Raw genomic sequence first — 27455 nt, forward strand, 5'->3', positions numbered from 1 at the left:
AGGCCATTCACAATGGCCAATCTGTGTGCGGTTCCCATATCTATGTATCTGCCATATTCAGTGTATTCCTCATCTTGTGATAGTATGGATAGACCCATCTCTCTGACGTCGAGCTCCCTAAGCATTTCTTCAAAAGTATTATAAAATATTGTATGGTGGTGGGCAGTCCTAGCATTGAAATCCCCTAGTATGATAATGTCACCATCCTTGGAAAACTCCCATATATCATCCTCCAAAATAGCAAAAGGGGGATTGTCCTCTAGGTGATGCATATACTGACGTATTAGGAGGAAAGTAACAAATAGCTATGTAGAGGTATCTGCCCGTCTCTGCCCTGAGCCTCACCCACATATATCTAGCTTGTTCATCCTTGCGTGATATATATATCTGTGGCTGCAGTTCCTCCCTGAATAGAACTGCCACTCCCCTTGAGCCGCATCCTCGATGCTCCGATTTGGTCTCCTGTCTGCAGGCTATCTCCCATCTCTATCCGCTCACCTATGGCATGGATTGTCCAGGTGCTTGATGCGTCTTAGAGTAGAAAATGATGTCTCTCCCCGTGAAGCTATCCTCAAAGGCCCCTACATCAAGGCGGAGTGACCCATTACAATTCCAGGTTTCCATCTTTAGTGTGGTCCCATAGGTCTTGCACCATCATGCGGGGCGTCGCTCCAATATCACCACCTTTCCATCCCTGTAAAAAGCCAATCTTTACCTTTTCTCTTGCTACTCTTCCCCTTTTCCCTTGCTTCTCTAATTTCTGGCATTACTTCTTGCATATGAGCAATCTGCGAGAGGGTGAGGTCATCTCCAAGAAAGATGTCAGTCTTCTTTAGAGTCAGTCTCTTCTTTAGGAACTCCTTCTTCGCTTCCATGGAGGGGAAGCGGAGAATGAGTGCCCTTTCCTTTGAGGTTTCTCCGTTGCTCCCGCTTATCTTAGTGCCCACTCTCCAGGCCCTCGTATGCGTCTGCTCGTTGACCCCCACCAGAGTCATGAGTCCTTTCACCTCTTCATCCACATTATCTTGGTCTTTGAGGCCACATATCCTTACGTGTAAGGCCCGCACACGTCTCCTTTGCTCCTTTTCTAGTGTCAAGTTGATGATGGTTGGTGTGGGGGTGGGGGTTATTTCCTTGCCTTTCCCTTTCTTGACAATCTCGATCCATTTTTTGGCCTTTTTTGTTTTTTGTTGGGTCTTTGTGATGACAGCTATCCACGAGGTCGTCATTTCTTTTTGTTGCTCCCCACCTTTTTGATGGCCTGCACTTGTTCCTTAATCGTGTTAAGTTCTTCAATTGCTGAGGGTTGAAGCTCTCCCTCTTTGAGGACATTCTGCGATCGCACCTCTGCAAGCTCTTTCTTGAGTAGTGCGATTTCCTAATCTTGGGCTTCGTGTGATCTTCGAGTGTATGTATCGTGCTTTCCTATGCTGCCACACGCGCGTCGAGTATGTTGATAGTACCTGGGAGGTGGTGGTTGATCATGCTGATGGACTTGCTCAGCTCTTCTTTGCATTTTTGGATTGCATCCTCCATTGGGTCATCTTTGCCATTGAGCTTCCTCATGGTCGAAGGGCCACCACAGGAGAGGGAGAGTGTCATGCCAAGGGCAACAAACCCAAGCGAGTAAGACTCGGGCCAAGGGCCGGCTGCTAAAGGCGGACAGGGAGATTCTATTCTGAGGCCAAGGGCTATATAATGGGAGGTTGGGCGGAGAATCTCTATTACGCGGCTCCTGGGTCTTACATTGGTATCAGAGCAAGGTGGGAAGAAGGAAGAAGGGAGCTATGGAGGAGGAGAGAAGGAGGTCTCGCATGGTGACGCATGAAGGTTGCATTCTCTCTCTCTCTCTCTCTCTCTCTCTCTCTCTCTCTCTCTCTCTCTCTCTCTCGCGTGCGCACGACACCCAGATTGTCATTGAGGGCCTATTCTACATTTTCACATTTCACATTTCATTTTCAATTTTCATTTTTACTTTCGGTACTTTTTGTACTTGTAGATCAGACATTGTACTAGATTCACCACTTTGTATCTGATGGTCTCATAGGTCATTTTGGCCTTTTGAAGACGTTAATATATCATTATATCATCTCTCTCTCTCTCTCTCTCTCTCTCTCTCTCTCTCTCTCGTTCGTCACCATTTGCATGGCAAAAGGGAGGAGAAGGGGAAAGCCCGGCCATGGCGGCATTGAAAGTGGGTATGAGGGCGTGCATGAGGCATGCAGGCAGAGCCCTGTAATCATGGAGGAAGGTAGGCCTTGGTCAGACTTTGACATGGCCAAGTCAGCCATGAAAACTCTGCAAGCAAGCGCGGGCACCGCCCCCTAGACTTCGACATGGTCAAGGCGGTCATGAAAGCTCTACAAGCAGGCGCGCCTACACACACAGGATCGCGTTCCGGTGGCAGCAAAAAGCATGGCGCTGGTTCCAAATAGGATCGCCAGGCCATGATCAGCAACTCTCGACCTAAACGCAAGGCCTGGGAAGGCCCCTATCGCTCCCTGCGTCCTCTTTTCTCTTGCACTGTGGCAGCACCACGCCATTGAAGCTTCAGCAATTTTATCTTTATTTTTAAAAAAAGTTCAATTGCCTATTTTTTTAGTGTTGACCCACGCGCTCGCAGGCAGTTTTGTAATGACACAGAAACAACTTTGCAGCTGCGAGTCCCAAGGTCAAGCAAGGATGGAAAGTTCGCAGGGTTTCAAAGCAAGGAGGACCAGTCCGCAGAGTCTCAAATACATCACGACTTCGACGGCTAATGCCGTTTTCCAAGGCCATCGCCACGATGTAGGACATCATGATCACAGACTCAACCTCGTCTTCAGAAGCTGTCAATAACATGCAATCAGAAATTATGATGCCGTTATGTGGCAAGGAAGCTCCTTGGTTTTGAGAGGCGATCTACACACAAATAGCAGACATGTCTTTCGCTCTCGTCAAGGCATGCCCAAGTGGGGCACATAAAAATTGAAAGCCAGCCAAGAGCCTCGGTATGAATTGCGATTGGCCAAGGTAAGGCCACCATCAACACATGATTGGCGAAGCCCGGTTTCGAATACACCATACTTCCAACTGAGCTATAAAAAAATTCTGCAAGAACGGAAACAAGGTACTAGTTCTACACCCACTATTGGGCACTGACGACGTTAGTGGGGATGTCGTGGTATTTAATCAATACTATGCATGATGGAGTTGATGGTTATATCGTCTTCTATATCTTGCACTTTCCTTCAAGGGTGAATCTGGGCTTATCTTGGATTCATCTAGGTATATTTTTTAGTCGTATAGCGGACATGCAGACTTCACGTTGTGAAGTTTTCGTCCGGGTTACGACCAGTTGATATTGTGCTAATTTTTTGTGCGCGTATATCGCACGTGTCAATGCAAGGAACTTGCCGATACACCGTGTGCGAGCCACAAATGGCTCCAAGCACACAACAGGCTTAAACTAGTAAGCTCAAAGAAAGCGATGGTGTGTCACTCACCGCTCTACGCTTGCTTCGTGGAGGATTCTTTGTCGCAAAGAAGAAAGAGCCGCCGCTTCGCCGCCATCGTGCCTTCGTAATGCTCGATCGCCCACTCTCTCTCTCTCTCTCTCTCTCTCTCTCTCTCTCTCTCTCTCTCACATACACACACACACAAGGAGGTGAAGAAGAAGAAGATGGAGATGGAGATGGAGCAAGAGCACTCTTCTATTGCACAAATGAGAGAATGACTGAATTTTAGGTTTAGTTGACTTTTATATGAGCTCGTCCCATTCACACTTGGACTCCCATGCTTAGCCAACTAATCCCTTGAATGTTCCAGTTAGAGTGCGCCTCTCATTGGCGATCACTCTTATCATTTTCCTATTGGACCGACAAGCTCGGTACCTGACTCTACCAAATAAATAATACAATGTCCGCGGTAGGTTACAACGTCCGTCATAGGTGATAGGGTGTCCGTGAGCCGTGAGGGTTAACATGCCCCCCTTCCTGATGTAGATTCCGTCCTCGGAAGCTATTGAGTTGAAGCTCGTTCATCGAGGTGGAAGAGCATTTGAGATGAATGTCCTTAGCCTTCTTCAGTCACTGCAAAATCAAACAACATTGGCATAGTAATTGCATTCTCATAAGAGATTAAAAAGCATATGCAGTTTTAGGCAAACAAATTGATTGGTAACAAAATTTTAAACAATTTGTCAGCAATAAACATTAAATTGCAATGTAATCAAATACATAAACAGATGTAAAGGTAAAAAATTAAACAAGTCTGGGGTCGCTAATTTAACGGTCGAAAGGCACTAGAGATCGACTATTAATACCATGGATAAGCTTCTTAATTTTCTCTGGTTAATTAAGTTGTTTAATCGCGAGAGCCAAGTATTTCATGTTCGAGGACTGACTAGAGGCTATACCTAGAAGACCTTGTAGTTAAGCTACGATAAAAAGAATTTCTCATGAAATCATCGCCTGACTGATTATTTTTCCTTTGACCCCCAAAGTCTTTTCACATTGATTCAATTTTGATGTGTGTGCTTATTTTGTATGCCTTGGGTTTTTTGCTTTTGAAGGAAAAGCGCCCACACTGGGAACCTCTAGGACTCTAGTACCATAGGCGATACATGTGAGTGAAGTACCCAATCAAGCTGAGATTTCTCTTCCAAGTTAAGATTTTACAATGTGGCACTTTGATTTTTTGTTTGTTCATTTTCAGCATTTTAATTTTGTAACTTTGGGGGGTCATATAACACTGATACACCTCCCCAGGCTCATCACACAAGGAAACTCCCTTTATAATACTTAAGCTAAAGGTCAATAGGGTCAAGCCCACTAGAAAACCCTAGTACATTTCACACAATGCTGCCTAAATCGGATTAAGAACCTAAGTAACCATTGATTATTAGGAAGGCATTCCCCATGGTATTAAGAGAAGATCTCTAACACCTAGCTTGGTCAAACTAGCTTAGTTGGACTGCTTGATTTTTAAATCAAGACAAGTGCTTATGACAAAAAATTCATTGAATTTAATGTTTGGTACTAAGCAAATGCGCTGAATATTATGCTACCAACCACAATCAAAGCAGACAAACATGGATGCAAAAAGATAAGGGGCAATGCTAATGGACAAGAAACACCTGTTTGTGTCGATGGTCGCGCTTGATTTGAAGTGTGAATGAGAGAAAGATCCCATGAAGGTCCAAATCCTAACAACAGCAACACGTTCCTGTACACACTATGAAACACAAGGATACCTCTAGGAGGCACATCAGTGGGAAAAAAGAACTTTGCTAATCACTCAACTCTAAAACAGAAACACTCCTATCGTACTAATCTTACCTACCCTCCATTATTCGAGTGATGAGGATCAAAGGTGTTTTATGGCATAAGTTTCTGTTTCAGTGTACCGGATGCGAATGTGTAGGCCTGAGTCAATGTTTTGACTTTTACCTACCCTCCATTATTCGAGTGATGAGGATCAAAGGTGTTTTATGGCATAAGTTTCTGTTTCAGTGTACCGGATGCGAATGTGTAGGCCTGAGTCAATGTTTTGACTTTTATTGTGCATACTCGTTTGCTAATTGCTCTTGCTCTTTATTATTTTTGTTTTTTTTGTGAGTATAAGGCTTTATATATATACATTTCCTAAGATTGGTGATTGAGAGGTCAGGGAAACAAGGTTGAGAGGGGAGTGAGTGAATGATGATTGTCAGCAAATATTCCCCGCTTCCTTGGGTAGATCATATCGTTTGAAATGTGCTCGTCACCCTTTGAAACCAATTGTTCCAGTCGATAATAGGTGAGGATTTTTGCCAGTAGTTTTCTATTACCTTAGGTGCCTCATCGAGTTGCAAGGGTGGTAAAGTACTCTCCCAGGATCGAACTTGAAGTGGTTCATCAGGTGATTCTTGAACACTGGGAGGTGTGGATTCCTTTGTAGCTTTATGGAGGTCCACTATTGTAGGTCGACGATGTGGAGAAGCTTTTACCTCTATAGATGCATTACATGAGGAGCTAGAAGCTTCATGGGACTCCCCCCTTATTGAGCTAGGTGGAACAAATCATTCTTTCTTTGGTACCCAAATTAGCTCTGGAGCGGGTGTGTAGCATTCTGTGATTTTTTTCTTTCCGCGATTGTCGATTTGTTTTGGAGCTACAGGAGTGGGTTCATATGGATCAAGTGACAGGTAAGAACACAATCTACGTTTTGGCACCCAAATTTGATCATTTCCTCGATAGTAGCCTTGGGCTTCCAATAATCGTTTAGGGATCCAACGCCACGTTCTCTTACATTTCTTGGGGCGAGTGGTATGTTTCTTACAAGGCTTCTGTTTTTTAGTACTAGCCATGGTCGCTAAAGAAGCTTTAGGGACCCACTTGTATGTTTTCTTCATTATATTAGGATGAATCTTGACAGAAGCTATATGCATTGCTTGTAGCATATTTAAGGGTACGAGTGGTGGTATTTCATCTCCCTCAGGTGTTACCCAGGTCGTCCCCCTGTTTCCCCAAGTGTCTATGGTTGCTACTAGGTGGACCCAATCCACATTGTCTGGCTCAGTCATCCCAGGTAGTACATCCATATAAGGAGAATCTTCCCCAGCATCATTGGCCGCTTTACACGTGTAACAATACTGCAATGGGGCCGAGTGAACTGTGGTGTCAGATCTATGATCGATTATAAACCTGTTTTCTAGAGGATGTGCTCGACCCGTCACAAGATCCACTCGAATGATAGAATCTTGGAACTGCAAGTAGACATGGTTTTTAGACCAGTCATGCACCATTTTTGCTTCCCTCATGAAAGGACGTCCTAAGATCATCTCCGATGCCATAGTGTGTTTGGAGAAATCCATAACAATAAATGTAATCCTTATTTTATGTCCAAAGACCTTGATCTTGAGATCTTCTAGCATCCCAATAGGTTTAACAATAGATCCATTGGCCATCTTCACTACTATGGTTGTGGTCACAAGGTGAGGTCTTCCCATAGTTTCCCAGCAATTTTTAGTCACAATGCTAACCCCAGCGCCACCATCAAGGATTCCCTTCACAGTTAATCCCTTAGTAGTGATTGGTATAGTCGTATTGGATTCATCACCCTCAAAGTATTGTCCCAACTTGTTAACAGGTATTTCTATAACAAGGTTCTCATCTAGGTTGGGTTGTGGATCTATGTATTCCTCCTCTATTGGCATCTCCTCAGCTCCATCCATCTGTGCAAATTGTGGTAGACGAAACTTCAGTTCTCCATTGAGGAAGGCTCGAAGGGCTGAGACTAGCTCGGGGTCTTTATATAGTTTGGACATGATGGTGGTTCTAACTTCTGAAGACATGAAATCCATCAATTTTGCAATGTTTAACGGCACCTTTTGGCCTTGAGTCCCTTGACGTGGGGAAGATGGGATCTCCATTTCTTCGATAGGATCAGGTAGTCCCTCTGTAAACATTCTTTCCATCAAGAAGTGAGTACGCCCACTTTCCCATGACTTTAAGTCACTTTCTTCTTTGATGACACTAGGTATGTCCAAGGGTCTATGGACTTGGTGAGGTTGTTGTTGCGTAGGGAACACGGTGTCTGTAATCTGGATCTTCCTAGGTGCTGGTTCTAGATCCCTTTGGGTATCTTCTACCAAACTTCTTAATTGCTTGACTCGCTCAATCTCCTCTGTATGGTTTGGGTAAGTTCCTATCTTCTTTTTGGATCGTGGCCATTGTGGCTCATTAAGATCTTCCTTGTTGGTTTCTATGTTAGTGGTCGTTTTGGTCTCCATGGTTTCGCCTAAATCAGAATCTTCTTCAGCGTCGTTCATATATACGAGGTCATCACCAATCCCTATGTTGGTCTTTGAACTGGGGTCTGACTTCGCTACTTTTTGCGATCTCTTTCTTCGAGTTTTCTTCTTTTTCTGAGATTGGGCAATTGATGCCGTGTCTCTTTCCTCAAGAATATAATTTTGTTTTTGGAGCATCGATCGTGTGAGTACGTTTACTGGTACCACGGGTGTAATTGGTGATGACTCCTCGATAACTTCAATCAAGTTTAATGGCGTGATCTTCGGTGCATTTGGATTATTTGGACATTGGGCAATCAAATGATCTATGCCACATCGATTACACATGAGTATCGGCATTGTAGACGTGCTTGCTTGATTGGTTTGCATTAGTGTGGCGTTCTTTTGTAGCCTAATAGGACACTCGGTTACACGATGTGGACCTCCACACTCATAGCATTGAAGAGGTGGTCTCTTAACAGTGTAATTGATATTTTGGCCTCTTGCCGCAAGAGCAGCTACTTGATATACAGGTTTGACTTGTCCCCAATAGTCCTCCATGTAGTATTGTGGACTTTCTTCAAGCACATCCATCCCATAGGCGATATTAGGATCTATATCTTCCTCATAGCCTTCCAAACAAGAAATAGATGACTCACAACCCACTTGATTCACATAAGTGATTCTCGGATGTGGTGGTTGCGGTCCTAGCACTGGAGGTGGTAAGGGTGTTGTTTGAACAACATTTTGGGCCCTAGGGACCATATGTTGTGATGTTTGTTCAAGAGGTGGGCCGGCATCAATGCAGGCACTCGAGGTGTGTCTGTCCATGCTAAGGTTGGTCTATTGGCCATCGCGCGCTTAAATACTATGCAATCCTTAGCTTGATGACCATACCTTCCACATGCATTGCAGTTCCCATTGAATTTTACTCTAAAAGTAGGGCATTCACTGGTACTATGCGGTCCATAGCATACTGAGCACCATTGTTGCTCCCTTCTTGGATACATATGATTGTTCTGCGGAGCACGATTGTCTCTAATACTCTCTTGAATAGCCTTGGTGAGATCTGCTAAATTCATCTCAGATATCTTTGGCTCCTTAGCAATAGTCTTTAGGGTCATTGGCCGATGCCCTGATGCTTGCGAGCTAATAGATTTAGGCTCAACAGACACTCTTTCTCCTTGAATCATTAAATTATCCTCCAATTGGATCTCATTGGTGGTGACTGCTTCCCAAGTGGTGACACCTCTAATGACTAGGCCATTGTAGATATCCTCATGTCGTAACCCCCTAATGAATCTATCAAGCAATTGGTTGTTGTTGAAGCGCTCATTTGGATTACAACGAGAATTCAAATGCTTCAAGTGACTTATAAAGTCTCTCACCGACTCTCCTTCCTCTCGTTGGGCTTCCTGGAGCTGAGAGGCTACACCCCAAAGCACTCCCTCTCGTATGTATTCCTTTAAGAACAGTCTCCTAAGAGTAGGGTAAATCGTTTTTCTCCACCCTTAGGGTTCTATACCAATCCCCAGCCTTTCCACTTAAGGTTAGGCTTAAAGCATTGCTCTTATGTAGGTCATTGTGTTCTCCTAGAGAATCGCATATTTGTTCAAACACTTCGATATGCTTTCTCACATCCCCGTCTCCACTAAATTTTTGTGTGAGCTTGGCTATTTGTACTGCCTTACTTCTAGGCTCTCTATCAGGCGTGTTACGCATATTCTCAGCAATAGATCGACCAATAGCTTGAGCAAATGTTGCCAAGTCACCTAAGTGAGCAGGCACAGTGGGTGAAGGTGCTCCAGAGACTACATGTGGAGTAGGTATTGGCATTGGGCTTGGCACATAGGAAGCCCTTGGGTTCCACGTTGGGTACGATGTTGTGCCATGTGGTGGTCCATAGTTCAAATGAGTGGCCCTAGGCATAGTAGACGTCGGATGTGACATGCTAATGCTAGCCGGTATAGTCCCATGGAAATAAGAACTTGTGTATTGTGGTTGTGGAGCATAGGTAGTTGAAACAATGGGAGGGGTAGGGACTACATGAGTGTGATGACCCATAGGTGCATACGATTGGTACACACTTGTAGGTACTATTGCAGGCATTGAGCTACCATGTAGCGGTGCTTTACTAACAAACGAGGTCCATGGTGTGTTTCTTGGCATGCCCATCATTGGGGTAGGCATGGTATCCGTGGTGTCACCCAGGGAAAGATGAGCTAGACTTGGAAAAGTAAAGCTATCACTTGTGGGCTCAGATTGCATTGAGACCCCTGGCGAAACAACATATGGGGGATCGATGGGACTCACTGGGGGAGTCTCCATTTGTGATAGAGTGGGTTGTTTCCCTTTTCCCGTGTCTAAAAATCGCATAGGACCCGTCGAAGGTATGTTTATTTCTCGATTTTGCCTCTCGGACTGGATAATCCTATGGATGACATTGCAGATCATGTGTTGTTGTTCCTCTAGACTAGTGGCACTAGATGTGGATTGTATAACTTCTAACCATCCCACATGGTATGTGTAGCCCATGTATAGGTCGGTCAAAGTCTCCGTGTGTAGGTCATATTCCCAATTTTCATTGAGAAATACCCCGTCCAAACTTGGTGTACTAGAGGGTTGTCATGAGGTGGATGCAATGTTGCTTCCCGTGTTTTGACTTTTAGTCACCGCTACCTTAGAGGCGACTTTGGAAGGTGGTAGCTCGATAGGGCCCTCATTAAATGAGGTAGGTAGGATGTCCACGTGGACACTCTGAGGGAGTATGGGGTCTACAGGAGATGTGAATGGTGATTCTACTTCCCCACCCCCTTCGTTTACTTCACTAGCCGTAGGTTCAGAGCATGTAGCTCTACTAAAAGTTTCCATCAAACGGCTAAAAACACTAGTTCCAGGTTGTTGGGCCCAGCTAGGCACGGTTTCATTTGTTCCCCCGGGGCTTTGTGTAAGATGCTCTTCCATAATATCGTAGTCAGAGAAAGAGTCGCTAGCCGCTATATTTGGGTCTTGGGTTGCACTACCTTGGGTCCCCGCCAAGGGCGTAGACCCTAGCGTGGAAGGATAGTGAGTACCCCCGTAAATCAAAGCACTAGCTAGTTGTTCGGACTCTAGCACACGACCAGAGCGTAGATACATGTACTTTGGGTGCCCTACAAGTGTCGTCAAGTACCCTTAAAGGTTACTTGCTTTGTTTTGTGGGTGTTTTGCACCCCATTTTCTACTTGATTTTTTCTTGTTTTTTAATGGTTGATTTTTTTTATTAAAGTGTGTGATAGCTCGAAACGAGCATATCACTTAGAGGGTCGCTGTGTGCTTTACAGCACAATTTTCAGGCATCTGACGTTCCGTTGGTCCTCAAAAAATCGATTTTTAGCTACGTGTGAAGCTAAAATTCATTTTTTTTAAAGGCGACTGAGGCCTAGGCCTGAGCGTGAGCTTGGGTTTGGGTCTGGGCTTGGGTCTGGGAGATATTCCCGATCCCGGTCCTACCTTTAAAATTTTTATTTTTATTTTTTTAAAAAATAATTATTTTATTTTTATTTTTTTTAAGGATAAGGTCGCCACGGCCTGCGCGAGAGCACACACACACACTCTATCTACTTACTTCTAACTAATATACTTACTCTTACACACTAACACACTCTATTAACTCTCACTAATCTACTTCCTACTTACTGTACACAGAAAACTACCTACCTTAATACACAGAGAATAAACACAAAACCTTTGAAAACTCCATTAACAAAAAAAACACACAGTATAACACCAAATCCCTCTTCTCAACACACACACACTCCTTCCTTACCTTTCCTACAATAGAAATTGCACCACGGAGAAGCACAGAGTGCTACTCGAACTTCATGTATGGCATTCCCCGAGAGCGGCACCAAAAGTATGCGCGTATGTCGATACACCCTGTGCGAGCCACAAATGGCTCCAAGCACACAACAAGCCTAAACTAGTAAGCTCAAAGAAGGCGATGGTGTGTCACTCACCGCTCTACGCTTGCTTCATGATAGAAACTCAGTACGTTGAACTTTGTGTTGATGTATGCTCATGTGTGTGCGTGTGGTGTGTGTTGTGTTGGGGAGCATATGTTAGGACCTAGTTCTACACCCACTATTGGTCACTGACGACGTTAGTGGGATGTCGTGGTATTTAGTCAATACTATGCATGATGGAGTTGATGGTTATATCGTCTTGTGGGTGACTACCATGGGTCTATACCTTGCACTTTCCTTCAAGGGTGAATATGGGCTTATCCTGGATTCATCTAGGTATACCCTCTTTCAATTTTGTTTCTATCAAGTTGATTACCCTCATAGTTTCTGCAGGGTGCCAAAGTGCCTCGCAATACTGGTCAATTAGGCTATAATTGGTATTGCAATGAGCAAGGCCCCGTACAAGGGTGCTAATGAGCACGGCTTGTGTAGTCCAATGTTGTGTTACTGCTTTCAAAATATTTGCAATTTCCCCTCGATACTGTTGGGGTATAAAGCCCAATGTGGTCGCCCAGGTAAGTGGGCGGACCGCCAGGTATGTACACATATTCTTTTGTAAAAACCTAATAAAAACTCACTATGCTCTACACATTATAGTACAGCAAGTTCACCATATCGTCGTGCTCTTCTTCTCGCACTCTCTCTCGCGTCGCACTTCCGCTCGTACTCCTTCAAGGGCTCGGTGTACTCAGAATTATATTCTGAGGTCATCTCGGCCACCGTTCGACTTCGACAAAGATCTGCGCAAGCCATTTTCGACTACGTGGTCTCGGCGGGTGCAGATCCGACTTTGTAATTTTTGGGGTTTCGGACTATGACTGCAAGTGTTGAGGATATCTGCACTTCCAGAGTGCTGATTTGTGGCTATCTACACAACGAAGGACGGCTTACAGTTCTTGGAGGCGTGTCACATACAACACGGGCGCACCTACACACAGATTGTAGGCGACGTCCACTAGTTCATCAGGTAGCTTGTGTTTGTTGCTTGATATTCCAAATTTCATCCTGACATTGCAGGTACTTCCACATGGGATGTATTGTCAGAGATTATGTATGTCTGTTGAGGGTTTGTTGGCTGTGAGTCACGCAGTAAACAACCGCCGCAGCGGTTACAGCATACAGTGGAAAATTTGTGGATGTATGACTTTGTGGGAAGTCTATGTTTTGTCAAATTTACTGCAGCCTTTGTTGAGGGTCGAGTGAGGTTTTATTGAGTTGGGGGATTCTCGAATGTTGAGATCCTTTCGGTGATACAGGTCTTGGAGTGATCCCTCGAGCACCCTTAGATAGGCAGCTAGGATGTATTGACTGTGAGTTAGACAGTTGGGATTGCATCTTTGCTTTACTGCCGTTGAGGCATTGTTGCAGTCTATGCTTACAGGACAGTGACAGGACAGTGAGAGACAGTACAGGTGCAGGACAGGTTTACCCACAGCTTATAGTGTTAGAGAGACAGTGGTTTTTTGAGCTTTTTTTGGTCTGTTTTTAGTACACCAGAGCCATTTTACAAAGGAGACTCTGCCAAAATTTCTGCAGAATCTGAAGCTTTACTGGTTCATTTGACAGGTTGATATTGGTTCAGAGGTCAGTTTACAAGAGAAACTCTGCCGAATTTTTCCCACGAAAGTAAACTACTGTGAAGCGTAGCTATGGCTGGATCACAGGACACTGCTCTTTACAATATCAAGAAGCTGGATGGAACCAATTTCCCATTGTGGAAGGAGCAGATTTGGCATGTGTTGGTACAAAAGAAGCAGATAAAACCTATAAAGCTCAAGGGGATAAAACCACAAGATATGGACGAAGATGAATGGAGCGAAATGGATGAATTGGCACTTTCTACCATTATGCTGACTTTGGCAGAAAGCGTTTACTTCAATGTAGCAGACGAGATGTCAACTTATCAAGCATGGACAAAGCTGAGTGATCTTTATGAGAAGCAGAGTGCATCTTCACAGGTATACTGACTTAAGAAGCTTGTTGACTTGAAGATGAAAGAAGGGACACCTATGCCCAATCATCTGAATGAATTCAACACCATCTACGGTCAGTTGTCAGCTCAAGGTGTCAAGTTTGATGAACATGTTAGAGCTATGTTCCTGTTGATCACATTGCCGGAAAGTTGGGACACTTTTCGCACAGCTTTGAGTAATTCTGCACCTCTAGATGGTTTGACCATAACAAGTGTAGAAGGCAGTCTGCTTACTGAAGAAACCAACAGAAAGACAATGGACAAAGGCAAAGGAATAGCCTGAGTTGTCAGGGGAAGGACCAAAGAAAAGTACAAAGGTGGAAAGAGGGATCAGTCTCGTAGAAAGTCCCGCAGTGCTAAAGGCAAGAGTGACATAGAATGCTACCATTGTGGCAAGAAGGGTCACATGAAAAGAGACTGCAGAGAATGGAAAGCAGAAAAAGGCAAAGAGAAAGCAGAAGACCATGGTGAGAAGAACAAGTCCTCATTGAAGATTCAAGAAATAAATGTGACAAACACTGTTGCAGAGGATGACAGTCTAGTGTCAGGAGATATCTTCTTCTTGAAAAATACAATGGACTCAGCTCTTCTTACAGCATCTGATGGAAATGCACTGAGTGACTGTATTATAGACTCAGGGGCATCACTTCATGTGTCTCCAAACAAGGAGTGGTTTACCTTTTATGTGACCACTAAAGATCATGTTCGGCTAGGCAATGGGTAGACATGTGAGATCTTAGGTGTTGGAGATGTTCAATTGAAGTTTTAGAATGGCTCTTCTTTCACGCTGAAGAATGTGAGACATGTTCTCGCAATTACAAAGAGCTTGATCAGCACAGGTTTACTTGATGATGCTGGCTACGTCACCACTTTTGGACAGAATATGTGGAAGATATGCAAGGGTTCTATGACAGTAGCACATGGAGTAAAGTCTGCAGGACTTTACATGATTTATGTATCAAATGTCTCTAAAAATGTAATCAATGTAACCGAGCAGCCGAACGTTTCTTTGTGGCATAGCCGGTTAGGACATATGTCCAAGAAGGGAATGGAAATCTTGTCTCGTTCTGGTTATTTTCCTGGCTTGTCATTTAATGAATTTGAATTCTGTAAACATTGTCTGTATGGTAAGCAAACACAGCAGCCACATAAGCATAGAAGCAGTAGAAGAGATACACAGTTGGCACTTGTTCATAGTGATTTGTGTGGACCTATGCCTAACCTATCTCTAGGGGGAGCTTCTTACTTTATGACATTTATAGATGACTACTCGAGGAAAGTATGGGTTTACTTTCTCAAGCACAAGGATGAAGAGTTTAGTGTTTTCAAAAACGTTTGTGACACTTGTGGAGAATTAGAGTGGCAAGAAGCTTAAATGCTTACGCACTGACAATGGTGGAGAGTATGTTTCAAAGGCCTTTCAGGACTTTTGTGAGTCAAAAGGTATAAAACGTGAACTTACTGCTCCTTACAATCCTCCTCAAAATGGTGTTGCTGAGAGGATGAATAGGACCATACAAGAGAAGGTCAGAAGTATGTTTTCTAATGCACAACTGCCAAATGGGTTTTGGGTTGAAGCTGTATCAACAGCTGTTCATCTTATAAATAGATCTCCTAGCAAGGTTTTGCAGAAGGATTCACTGGTAGAGATGGTATGGTCAGGCAAAATTCCCTCTACAAGCATTTCAGAGTCTTTGGCTATGAGGCATATACTCATGTTCCAAAGGAATTTAGGAACAAACTTGAGCCAAAGAGTAGAAAGTGCATCTTTCTAGGCTATGGTAATTCTGGTGAGATGGGGTACAGACTTTGGGATCCCGAATCCAGAAAGGTTATCCGCAACAATGATGTTCACTTTAATGAAGCCAAATATCATTCTAAACCAGAGAGGGTTGAGGAGATTAGAAGAGTTGTCTTCCAAGAAGATGGACCTGCACGTGCAAGACAAAATGTCAGGGCTCAAGAGGAGCAAGGACAGGATAGAGTGGAACCACAGGTTGTGGCTGAGCCTGAGCCACCCATTTTGCATAGATCTGGACGTATCATGCGACCTCCTGATAGGTTTTTTCCATCTATGAACTATGTCATGTTGACTGATTGCAATGAGCCTTCATGTTACAAGGAAGCTGTGCAAATAGAGGACTCCGGGAATTGGCAATTAGCCATGCAGTCAGAGATGACAGCTCTGCATAAAAATCAGACATGGAAGCTAGTTAAATTACCACAGGGCAAAAAGGCTCTACCTTGTAAATGGGTTTACAGGTATAAGATCACCGCTCATGATAGTCAGCCAAAGTACAAAGCAAGGCTTGTTGCCAAGGGCTTTAAGCAAGAACAAGGCATTGAATTTGATGAAGTCTTCTCTCCGGTGGTCAAGATGACTACATTGAGATGCTTTCTTGCATTGGTTGCCATATTAGATTTGGTGTTGCACCAAATGGATGTCAAGACAACGTTCTTGCATGGTGATTTAGATGTGGAAATTTACATGCAGTAGCCAGAAGGGTTTGTTGAGAAAGACAAGGAAGATTGGGTATGCCAGTTGTTAAAGAGTCTTTATGGCTTAAAACAATCACCGAGGGCATGGTACCATAAGTTCCACAAGTTTATGCTTTCTCAAGGCTACAAACGTAGTGAGTTCGATCACTGTCTATATACAAAGAAGGCTAAGGATGGCAGTTGGCTGATCCTTATTTTGTATGTGGATGACATGTTGATTGCTGGCAAGCACTTGGAAGATATTTCAGCTTTGAAGTCAAAGATGGCAAAATCGTTTGACATGAAAGACATGGGTGAGGCAAGTCATATACTTGGTATGCGCATTGAGAGAGACAGATCAAAGAAGTTGATTTGGTTATCTCAAACAGAGTATATTGACAAGGTTTTGCAACGTTTCAATATGGAGAAGGGAAAGGCATTGAGTGTTCCATTGCCACCATATGTGAAACTTAGCAAACAAGATTGTCCTGTGTCTGAGGAAGAACAGGCTGAAATGGATAAGATTCCATATGCGTCTGCAGTGGGTAGTTTGATGTATGCAATGATTGCTACTCGCCCAGACATTGCATTTGTAGTGGGAGTAGTAAGTCGATACATTTCAAACCCAGGCAAGAAGCATTGGGAGGCAGTGAAAGGAATATTGAGATACCTGAAAGCTACAAAGAGTATGCACATATGCTATGGGAGTCAGGAGCTAAGTGTAAAGGGTTTTACAGACTCACATTATGCAGGTGACTTAGACAACCGAAGGTCTACGTTAGGGTATGTCTTTACATTGGCTGGTGGAGCAGTATCATGGCGTTCTAGATTACAAGATTGTGTTACTCAGTCTACTACAGAAGCTGAATATGTTACAGCATCAGAGGCATGCAAAGAATTAATTTGGCTTAATCGACTAGTAACAGATTTGGGAATCAAAGAACAGATGCATGTGTTATATTGTGATAGTCAAAGTGCTACACAATTGGCTCGCAATCCAGTTTATCACTCAAAGACAAAGCATGTGGATGTGAAGTATCATTTCATCAGGGAAATGCTCAAGGATAAGCAACTTCATCTTGTCAAAGTTCACACCACATAAAATCCTGCTGATCTACTTACAAAAGGAATTCCCTCGGAGAGCTTTGCGCATTTTCGCAAGCAGTTAGGTGTAGGGTAGTACATTACTTCTCTACATATCTTGTATATTAGCTTGTATAGTAGCTTCTCTCACGCTTAAAGTACCACATTGGACTTTAAGTGGGAGGTTGTTGGGGTATAAATCCTAATGTGGTCGCCCAGGTAAGTGGGCGGGCCGCCACGTATGTACACATATTCTTTTGTAAAAACCTAATAAGAACTCACTATGCTCTACACATTACAGTAGAGCAAGTTCACCATATCGTCGTGCTCTTCTTCTCGCACTCTCTCTCACGTCGCACTTCCGCTCGTACTCCTTCAGGTACCACATTCGATTTTCGGGTCGGCAAGATTTGTCGGCAGATGTACTTAATGAGGTACGCAGTTGATTTTTGTTTATTGAACATCTGCTTGATAGCTATGATATGCAACAGCCATGCCTACACTTTAGGCATGCAAAGCACAACATGGCTTGTGAAAATTACTGTAAGCACCAAAAATTTAATTGGTTTAAAGATTGGAATCAAGCATGGCTTGCGTACCAACCGCCTTGCTCCACAACACGACTTCTGAGCAGTTCAATTTTGGAATCTCACGGAGGTTGGCACATTCTATTGCTTGACTTGATGAAAGGGGCTCGGCATGGCGGACTCCTTCTCAAGCTGGTAGAGGATGCTTGCCCCCCAATACTGGCTAATTTCAGTTGAAATTGCTCGAGAAGGTCGATTCTTTTTGTCATGCTATCTGTATGTCACCAACCGCATCAACTGGCTATCAGCAAGGCTTCAATTCGGTATCTTGCATTGAGATTTTTCCATCTGGCTTGTGCTATGAGCATAAAACCTTGGAGGAATTTGTCAATTTGCCAGCGTGTTATTTCATTACATACAAAGAGGGTATATATGATATACACGACAACTCTCTCGTGCAGCAGCTATGGCTATGAGCCATCTTCCAGCGAGTTTTCCCTTCAGAATTTCAAGCCAAATGGTTACAGCAGGATGACCAGGTTAGACAATTTTAAGTTTTGCTTCTTTTTCCATGTTTTCACATTTATTTTGGAAAATATTGGATGTTGTGCAAAGCAAAGTGCTTTGACAGTTTCATGTGAAGCAAGCACGGCACTTTTGTTTTGGCTCTCACGCTTTAAGGCCACCATTTTCGACGAGGGCTTACACTTCTGCATGCACAGCATGCTAGTTAGGTGGATTCAATTCTATCGCCTCATGAATTACGCTTCCGCTGTCACACTCGCAACTATGTCAAGGACAAGATAAGTGATAGATTGTTGCACATGAGTTTTGGTTGTTGTCACCACACAACAACACTAAATGGCACCTCAATCTAGGACTTATTTCACATGCAAAGCACCCTACTTAAGTCACCCTCGTACAGTCACGACCACTACAAGATCGATGGGTCAAGATGTGTTTTGTGTTTTTCTATTACCTGTCTCGATGAGAGAGTCATACCAGAAAACTATGGACTGCTTATAGGATAAGTTGCAAGTCAGGCATAAGATGCGTAAGAGCACACAGCTTAGGTACACAATCTAGAAACTTAAGGAAAGTTCCTCAGCCCAGCATGCTCTCCTTCTCTCTCTTTCTTATTTCTCTCAAAGAATAATAAAAACTTTCTAAGCAGTTTTTGATACATGTTTTGTTCGTGAGTTAGCCTGAGCCAAGGTGCTCTAACTCTCACCTAGCAAGTGGCCAAGATGCCATCCAAATTAGTCTTCGTCTGTTCGTCGATTGAACGCTAATTGACATAAGAGCTATGAGCCACATAGGCTGGCTATGAACCATAATCTAGGGTAAGACCCAACTGTTGGCATTCATTGGGTGATTGTTCTCCAGCTTGAATAGATCTACCCAATGGACTCCCCATCGATGTTCATGGCCAAGCAAGAGTCTTGCCATTACATATGTTTTTGAGTATTTTGTCAACACTACATGTTTTGGTGCGATGATTGAGTTGAGTTTTTTATGAACTTACACTCGCATAGGCTTATCTATACCACGGCGTATAGATGCAGCAAGCATTTCCAACATCATGGCTATCCATAAGAGCTAGGGTTCCGCCCTGCGTGGATCTCCCGTTTTCTCTATAGCACTAGGCGTGCATATAGGAGCATAGTTTTGTGGTATGACCACATATGTGATTACTAAATCACACAATACGTGTTGATGATCATTTTTGGACACCTTCACACTTTGCTTTTCAAGAAACAGTATCTGCCAAGGGATAGTCAAAAGGTTCTTTCCAACCTTTCACCAAGGGGGATGGTTTTGCAAGCTATACTCAAGGGTTTGGATTGCCATGACAACACCCAGGGTTACAAGTTTCATTTATTTATCTTCACTAATCTCTAATTTTACTGATTAGCATATCAAATAAATTTTCATCTGATACGCTTACAGTTGAGAGATATATCTGACTTCCAGGAAAGTATCAGGTATTTTTCACCTCATTGTAAGTATGTTTTTTTTTGTTTCTTTTCCTTTTCAATTACGTTTGATTAAGTTCTGTACAAGGGATGTTTGCGCTAGACGGCTTTAATCCAACTTGCTCTTTAGCCACATGACAAGGTCCTGTAAGAGCAGAGCATTCTGAGACAATAATGTTCTTTTCTCTCTTCCATGTTCCTCAAGATATCATGATGGGTTTGATTCTTGTTGAAATAGTTACAGACCTACATGGTATGGTTCTATTTGGCACATGTTGTCACATGGGACACAACATGATCTAAGAACTCAAGGAGTTCGGTTTAGCCCGTGTGGAGCAATGATAATGAGGGTCCCTCTCATTCACATCGCAGAGTGTTTGCAGCTACCTCCACACACAAGTACATCTCGTGCTTGATGGATGTCACTTTTCCTGACTTGCTTCTTTGAGACATGTTCCACATGTAGAAAATATGAGTCTCTGGGACTGACACTGGCGCCTAATTCCTAATGATGTGTCGCAACGAAGTCCCTACATGTTGGTCACATCCGTATATTAGACCATATGGAGCACACTTTATCAAGAACAATTTCAATGGCAGAAATTGTCGGGTACTAAGTACATACTTGTTACGATTACAAGTGCTGTGAAACCACCTTAACGGAGGGTCGTTCTACATATAGCCAAGTATACTACGTGCATCCAAACGTCTCATGGTTGATACCTAGGTGTGATTGAGCTTTCACATTCTGTTATGGTCCAACTCTTGTTGCAAGACTTTCACGTACGTGCCGTGGAAAATCTCGTCATGGAATTGCGGTTTGGATTTGTTTGTGTTAAATGCATGCATACTAGGTGTTATGAACCCTAGTGTTTAACATATTTGTTCGGAGCGACATGCAAATTCATAGACTTTTTTGTTTCTGCAATTTTTTGCACGTGACTTTTCAAGCAGATTTATGAGTTTACACCCTACCATACAAGATAATAGCTCAAGATGGGTGTCTATGGTGGAATGGTCTATACTCTATGAGCTTACTCCACTCCAACCCGCTTCCAACTTAGTTGATTGCCTCCACTCTATATCAAGTATATGGATGGATACTCACTGGGTGAGTCATAGTTTATCGTCAACCCTGGAAGACTGTCTGTAAGTGGTTGGGAGAAAGTACCTCTCTTCCTGCTGCTATTCATTCCACGTTGGATGGACAGCTTACAAAGTATTTTTCTAGTGCTAAAGGATCTACTAAGAGCATACGTTAGCACAAAGCATTATGAATGGACGATTCTTTCCCTATTCTAGAATTTGCTTAGGTTTTCAACTTTGAATACTTGTTATGGTGGAAATGAATACCGACTCAATAGTTTCATAAGTCAAGGACTTAGTAGATGTGCTGACAAAGTATGTTGGCATGTAACTTTCATTAGGGGTGAACATGTAGTTGTGTATGTTGCAAAATGTTTAGAAGACTGACATGAGAAAACTATTCCTTAGTAGTTATGAGCTTTTCAAGAAACTCACACGAGTAGAAAATATGGCGTCTCATACAACGCCAATAAATAAAATATCAGTGTTCTTACGAAGATATTACCACTTGTGTTTTCGAGGACGAGAACGCTTCTCCAAGGGGAGAGTAATGTCATGCCAAGGGTAAACCCAGACGAGTAAGACTCGAGCCAAGGGCCAGCTGCTAAAGGCGAACAAGGAGATTCTATTCAGAGGCCAAGGGCTATATAATGGGGGGTTGGACGGAGAATCTCTATTACACAGCTCCTGGGTCTTACAGAGAGGGATATAAGAGTAAAGAAGGGAGGCACAAATTTTATTTTGTTTTTTTTTTTCCTTTCTACGCGAGCAGAGACTCTACGCTACTCATCTCTCTCTCTCTCTCTCTCTCTCTCTCTCTCTCTCTCTCTCTCTCTCTCTCTCTCTCTCTCTCTCTCTCTCATAGGTCACTATGGCCTTTTGAAGACGTTAATATAACATTTCATTTCATCTCTCTCTCTCTCTCTCTCTCTCTCTCTCTCTCTCTCTCTCTCTCTCTCTCTCTCTCTCTCTCTCTCTCTCTCTCTCTCTCTCTCTCTCTCTCTCTCTCTCTCTCTCTACGCTACTTTTTTCCCCCTCTACGCCACTTTTTCTCCCTCTTTCTCTCTCTACGCTACTTTTTCCCTCTTTCTCTCTCTAGGCATTAGGTTAGCGCTAGGGCAACGGGGGGTACAACACGAGCGAGCCATCCGGGGGCACAGGGGCAACGCGCAAGCAGGGGAGCAACGAGCAAGGGACAGCGAGCAGGCGAGTAGAGGACAAGCGACAACGAGCCAACGAGCGAGGGAGAGACAGCGGAGGGGGGAGCGCACGAGTCGAGGGCAACGAGCAAGCAAGGGATGGACAGGGCGTGAGGGGGCGGGGACAGGGGCAGCACAAGCATGGAGAGAGAGAGAGAGAGAGAGAGAGAGAGAGAGAGAGAGAGAGAGAGAGAGAGAGAGAGAGAGAGAGAGAGAGAGAGAGAGAGAGAGAGAGAGAGAAATGAAATGAAATGAAATGTTATATTAACGTCTTCAAAAGGCCAAAGTGACCTATGAGACCAGAAAGTTACAATGCGGTGTATATGATACAAAGTCACATTAACAAAATAAATTAAACTAGGATAACAAAATATAAATACTGCGGGATCCTAAACTAAGCAGTACAATGTGAAGACAATATGGGAGGGAAGTAGAGATCCATCTTCATCTGCACTTTGGACGACGAAAGAGTATGGCTTGAATCCTTTTCCGTGGCCTCCTTCGAAATTGTGTAGATCCTCTCCTCCCTCGGGGTCGTCTAGATCTCCCTAGCTCCAATGCTCGGTCTATGAGAATGCCAGTAGTGCGGGTAGACCTCTCCACCGTCGCTGGTTGCTCCTCTGTCTGTTCTTCTGGGTGTACAGTATCTAGTGTAAAGAAATTTGTGATCTGTCTCTGGGGATGTCTCTCTTCACCTCTCCTCAGTAAGGTTCCTCTATGCTTGTGTAACTCAAGTAGATAAAGCCCAAGACATCTTTGATCCTCGTAACTCATGACCCTAGATAGAGGCCCAAAACCTTCTCTGAATACACAGTGAAAACGACCTCGTATCTCATAGTATACTGTGCAATGACATATGTAATGTACTTCTGTCTCTGGCTCTAGATGGCATAAGCGGCATATTCTGTTATCTGCCGGTGTCCCTCTGAATCTGCCAATCTCAATCTCGAGCTGATGTGAGGACGTGCGTATCTGGCCAATGGCACAACGCAAACCATGCGAAAGATGCGTGTCCATATAGCTAGGTCGAATCACAAACCCATCCCCCGTGAGGTGGAGAAGATGCTCTCTATAGAAAGCCATCTTTGTGCCCAACTCTTGTAACGGCTCTATCCATGTCCTTCTCGTGTCCAGCTGGATCAAATCCTGACGGATGAGTCTATTAATCTCTACCCGTGTCAGAGACCTCAAGGGTTCCTGAAGAGAGTATTGAAAAGGAGGCAACCTATCCATGGTGAAACCATGTGTCTGAAACCATGATGTCATCTGAGCATACCAGCATGATGTGTCCCCATTAAAAGCTAATTGTCTGGAGGACTCTAGAGCCACCCTGGCATATCTGTCTCTGGTAGTATCCCATAGACTGTGTACAAAGGAGACTGATCTTGTGAGCGCCTCAATCTCCATAGGGGGGGCAGCTAATTCCGCTCGAATGATATCATGCGGTACAGAAACCTTGGCTCTAATCAGCCGAGAGATCATAGATACCAGGGGCTTCTCCATACGCCTCCACCCATCCTGGCCTATAGAAGGTCCCCAAACATGCACCCCATATAACATAGTAGAGGCTACCAAAGTATCAAAGAGCCATAACTTTGTCCTAGGTTCCTGGAACTGAACTTGTGAACACATCCTCTCCATTCCTCCCAGAGCCGCACCGGCTCTAGTTAGTCTAGTCTCTGCTGCTCTTCTCAAAGAAAATCTCAACCCCGTGAAGACTACCCCCAGATAAGTGTATGCATCTGTATACTCCACAATCTCCTGACCATATTTGAAAGTAGGTATTGATCTCTTGACCCATTGCGGTGTGGTGTTAAACACCATAACCTTTGTTTTACCTAGGTTTACACCCAGGCGACTATCCTCTGCAAAACTGCGTAGTGCGTCCAGATGTCGTTGCATACCTTCTGGTGAGTCAGATATCAGTACAATATCATCAGCATAAAGCAACAATGGGATCCACGTCCCTGCCGCCTTGGCACCCCTGTCACCCTTTCTGTCAATGTAATCAGACACCTCATCCACATACATACCGAATAGAGTAGGAGACAATGGGCAACCTTGTTTCACTCCAATAGTAGAGTGAACTAAATCAGATACCCCTTCTGGAGTGCGTACATGTCCCACCACTGATTTGTACAAAGCCATTATCCCCCAAATTACCTCTATGGGCACCCCCATCTCTTGCAGTCTGCGCATCAATTGAGCCCTTGGTACCATGTCAAATGCTTTGCGAAAATCCACAAAGCTACAATAGATCCGTCTCCCATGTGCTCTTCCCTCCTCAATGATGGCCCTGAGTGTTAGAATATGATCAAGAGTGGAGAAACCCCTCCTGAAGCCGGCCTGACCCTTTGCTCGTACACCCTCGCCCTCTGCCCAGCTACTCAGGTGTTGCTCCAGAATAGATGCATACAGTCGTGCCAATGTGTGTCCAACCATAATAGTGTGGTAATTCCCAGGCTCTGTAGGGTCACCAGCCTTGAAGATGGGCACAATATTAGACAACCTCCATGTCTCAGGTAATCCCTCACACATGGCACGATTGAACAACACTGCGAGAACCTCCATCAGCATATCCTTGGCATGTATAAAGTGCTCCGCTACTAGACCGTCATGATCATATGCCTTCCCGGTCCTCATCCTGTCGATGGCCCTTCGTACCATCTGAGGCATAAAGAAAGTGCTCGTAGTTGGGCAAGGCTTGGTAGGGTCTGGAAGGGGTTCCTGTCCCGGAACCGTATATAATGATGTCGCATATTGGCCCCACACATCAGGTGAAGTAATCACTGGGAGAGGAGAGTGCTCATGGAAGAGTCGCCATGCCTCTCCGGAGTCCCTACTCAAGAACATCTGATATAAGTCTCGCTCCATCTGAGCTAGGTAAGCTCGCTTCTTCCGTCACACAAGGCGTCGGAAAGCAATCCGAGACTGTTTGTAAGTGATGACTCCTAACAGAAGATCCCTCTGAAGTTGTGCCCTCATCTCTCTACATTCCTCATCATACCAACTATTCTGTGGCATGCTCCCAGCATGTCGTCTCTTACCCGACTGAGTGTGGATATGCCACTGATGCAGCCCCATGCAGTGTCTCAGTCAGTATATTGGTGCACTCCTCCACTGAGAGGTCTGTACCATTTCTGCCAGCTATGCCTTTCGATAGACGGTCCCAGATCTCCTCAGTATAAACGAAATCAGTCTCTGGTATAAATGTATAGCGGGTGTGTGGCCTGCCTCCTGGTGTCTAGGTTGTACTATACTGAAATTTAACGGACAGTGTCAATAGAGCATGATCAACTGCTATGCCCACTGGCCTGGCTCCCACTGTGAAATCTTGAATGCAGGGGATAAAGCTCGGTTGTGTCATAACATAATCTACTGTACTGGCCCCATGTCTATGTGGAAAGCATGTGAAATCGGCTGCTCCAGGAAATCGCTGTAAGCCATTAAGTATGGCTAATCCATGTGTGGTTGTCATTTCCATGAGGTATCTCCCATACTCCGTTTGCTCTCTGTCATCTGAGCATCTGTCAAGCCCCAACTCACCCGCATCTAGCTCTCGAAGCACCTCATCTGAGGTGTCGTAGAAGACTGTCTACGAGTTGCCCGTTTGGGCATTGAAGTCCCCTAGGAGAATGATATCACCATCCCTTGAAAACTCCCAAATGTCATCATCTAGGATAGAGAAAGGCGATTGCCCTTTGGATGCGGCATACATTGATGTACTGGGAGGAAAGTAACATATGGCAATATATAGGAATTGACCTGTGTCAGGTCTCAGTCTCACCCACATATATCTAGCATGATCATCTCTTCGTACAATATGCAATAATGGTAGTAGTTCCTCTCTGAATAGCACTGCTACTCCTCCTGAACCTCTACTCCCGTGCTCAGATCTCGCATTTGTCCTGTGAGCTGTTTCCCATCTGTATCCCAGCACATGTGGCATTACCTGTCCAGGGGCCTGATGAGTCTCTGAGAAGAACACAATATCCTTGTCTTTGAAACTCTCCTCAAATGCACCCACGTCCAACCTCATAGACCCATTACAGTTCCAGGTAGCCATCTTCAGTGTGGTCCCATAGGTCTCGCACCGTCATGCAGTACGCCGCTCTAAAATCACCACCCGTCCATCTCTGTAGAAGGCTTTCTTTCCCTTCTCCCTTGCCGTTGTAATCTCTGGCATTACCTCTCTCATATGTGCGAGTTGTGAGAGGGTCAGGTCATCACCGAGGAAAATACCTGTCTTTTTGAGAGTAGGCCTCTTCCTCAAGAATTCCTTCTTCTCTTCCGACAAGGGGAAGCGTAGTATGAGAGCTCTCCCCTTTGAAGACTCTCCCGGGCCATCACTTTTCTTACTTACCCTCCATGCCTTTGTGTGCAAAGGCTTTTCCATCCCTATCATGGATGTAAGGCTTGTGACCTTTCTCCACGTTGTTTATGTCCTTGAGACTGATCACTCTCACATGCAGTGCTCGCATCCGCCTTCTTTGTTCCTCTTCGAGAGTCATGTTAATTAGCGTCGGTGTACAAAGGAGTTTCTTGACCTTTCCCTTTCTTGGCGACCTCGATCCATTTTTCAGCCTCGTCCGCCTTTTTCTATGTCCTTGTTATCATCTCCGCCCATGAAGATGTCTTTGCCACACTCAACTTCTCTTCCTTTGAGATCAACCTTGCCTGTTCCTTAATTTCCTTGATTTCATCAATTACCGAGGGTTGAAATCCACCTTCCTCTAGTCCATTGCTTACTCTATCAGCAAGCTCCTGTTTAAGGGCTGAGACTTCTTTTTTGAGTAACTGTATCTCGGCGTTTGGGTTCTCCTGTTTAAGGGCTGATACTACTTCTTTGAGTGTTAGTATTTTTGCGTTAAGGCTCTCTTTCTCCTTCTTCCATTGTGCGCCTTCATTGAAGACCATCTGAAGGAGGTTGGCCTTCTCCTTCCACCATCCTTCCATCTTTGTTTTCCATTCCTTCATTTCTCTCTCCATCTGCGCCATCCGCTTATTCATGAGCATGAAGGTTGCCTTTGCTCGCGGCTTGCAAATAGGTGAGACATTGGCGGCTTCTGTGTCCTGTGCAGGATCTTCAAGTGGACCCATTCTGATGAGGCCCAAAGAATCACAGAGAGAGAGAGAGAGAGAGAGAGAGAGAGAGAGAGAGAGGGGGGGGGGGGGGGGGGGGGGGGGGGGGGGGGGAGGGAGTGTTTTTCCGCGATAGACAGAGGAGGGGGGAAAAAGAGGGGAGAGAGAGAGAGAGAGAGAGAGAGAGAGAGGAGCGATAGTTGGGCTGAGGAGAGGGGTGGGGTGGGGGGGGGCGGGGAAGGGGGGCGATAGACAGAGGAGAGGGTGCGATAGACAAGGGGGGGGGAGAGGGGCT

At 44.4% G+C, this 27455-nt stretch overlaps 1 pseudogene; it reads right to left on the reverse strand.

Moving 5' to 3' along the window:
- Positions 1 to 2598: 2598 nt before the first annotated feature.
- Positions 2599 to 26144, reverse strand: LOC147430578 (uncharacterized; annotated as a pseudogene).
- Positions 26145 to 27455: the final 1311 nt, after the last annotated feature.

The sequence above is a fragment of the Adiantum capillus-veneris genome, chromosome 21, assembly GCF_014529385.1.
Source record: "Adiantum capillus-veneris isolate H3 chromosome 21, ASM1452938v2, whole genome shotgun sequence".
Lineage (NCBI taxonomy): Eukaryota > Viridiplantae > Streptophyta > Polypodiopsida > Polypodiales > Pteridaceae > Adiantum > Adiantum capillus-veneris.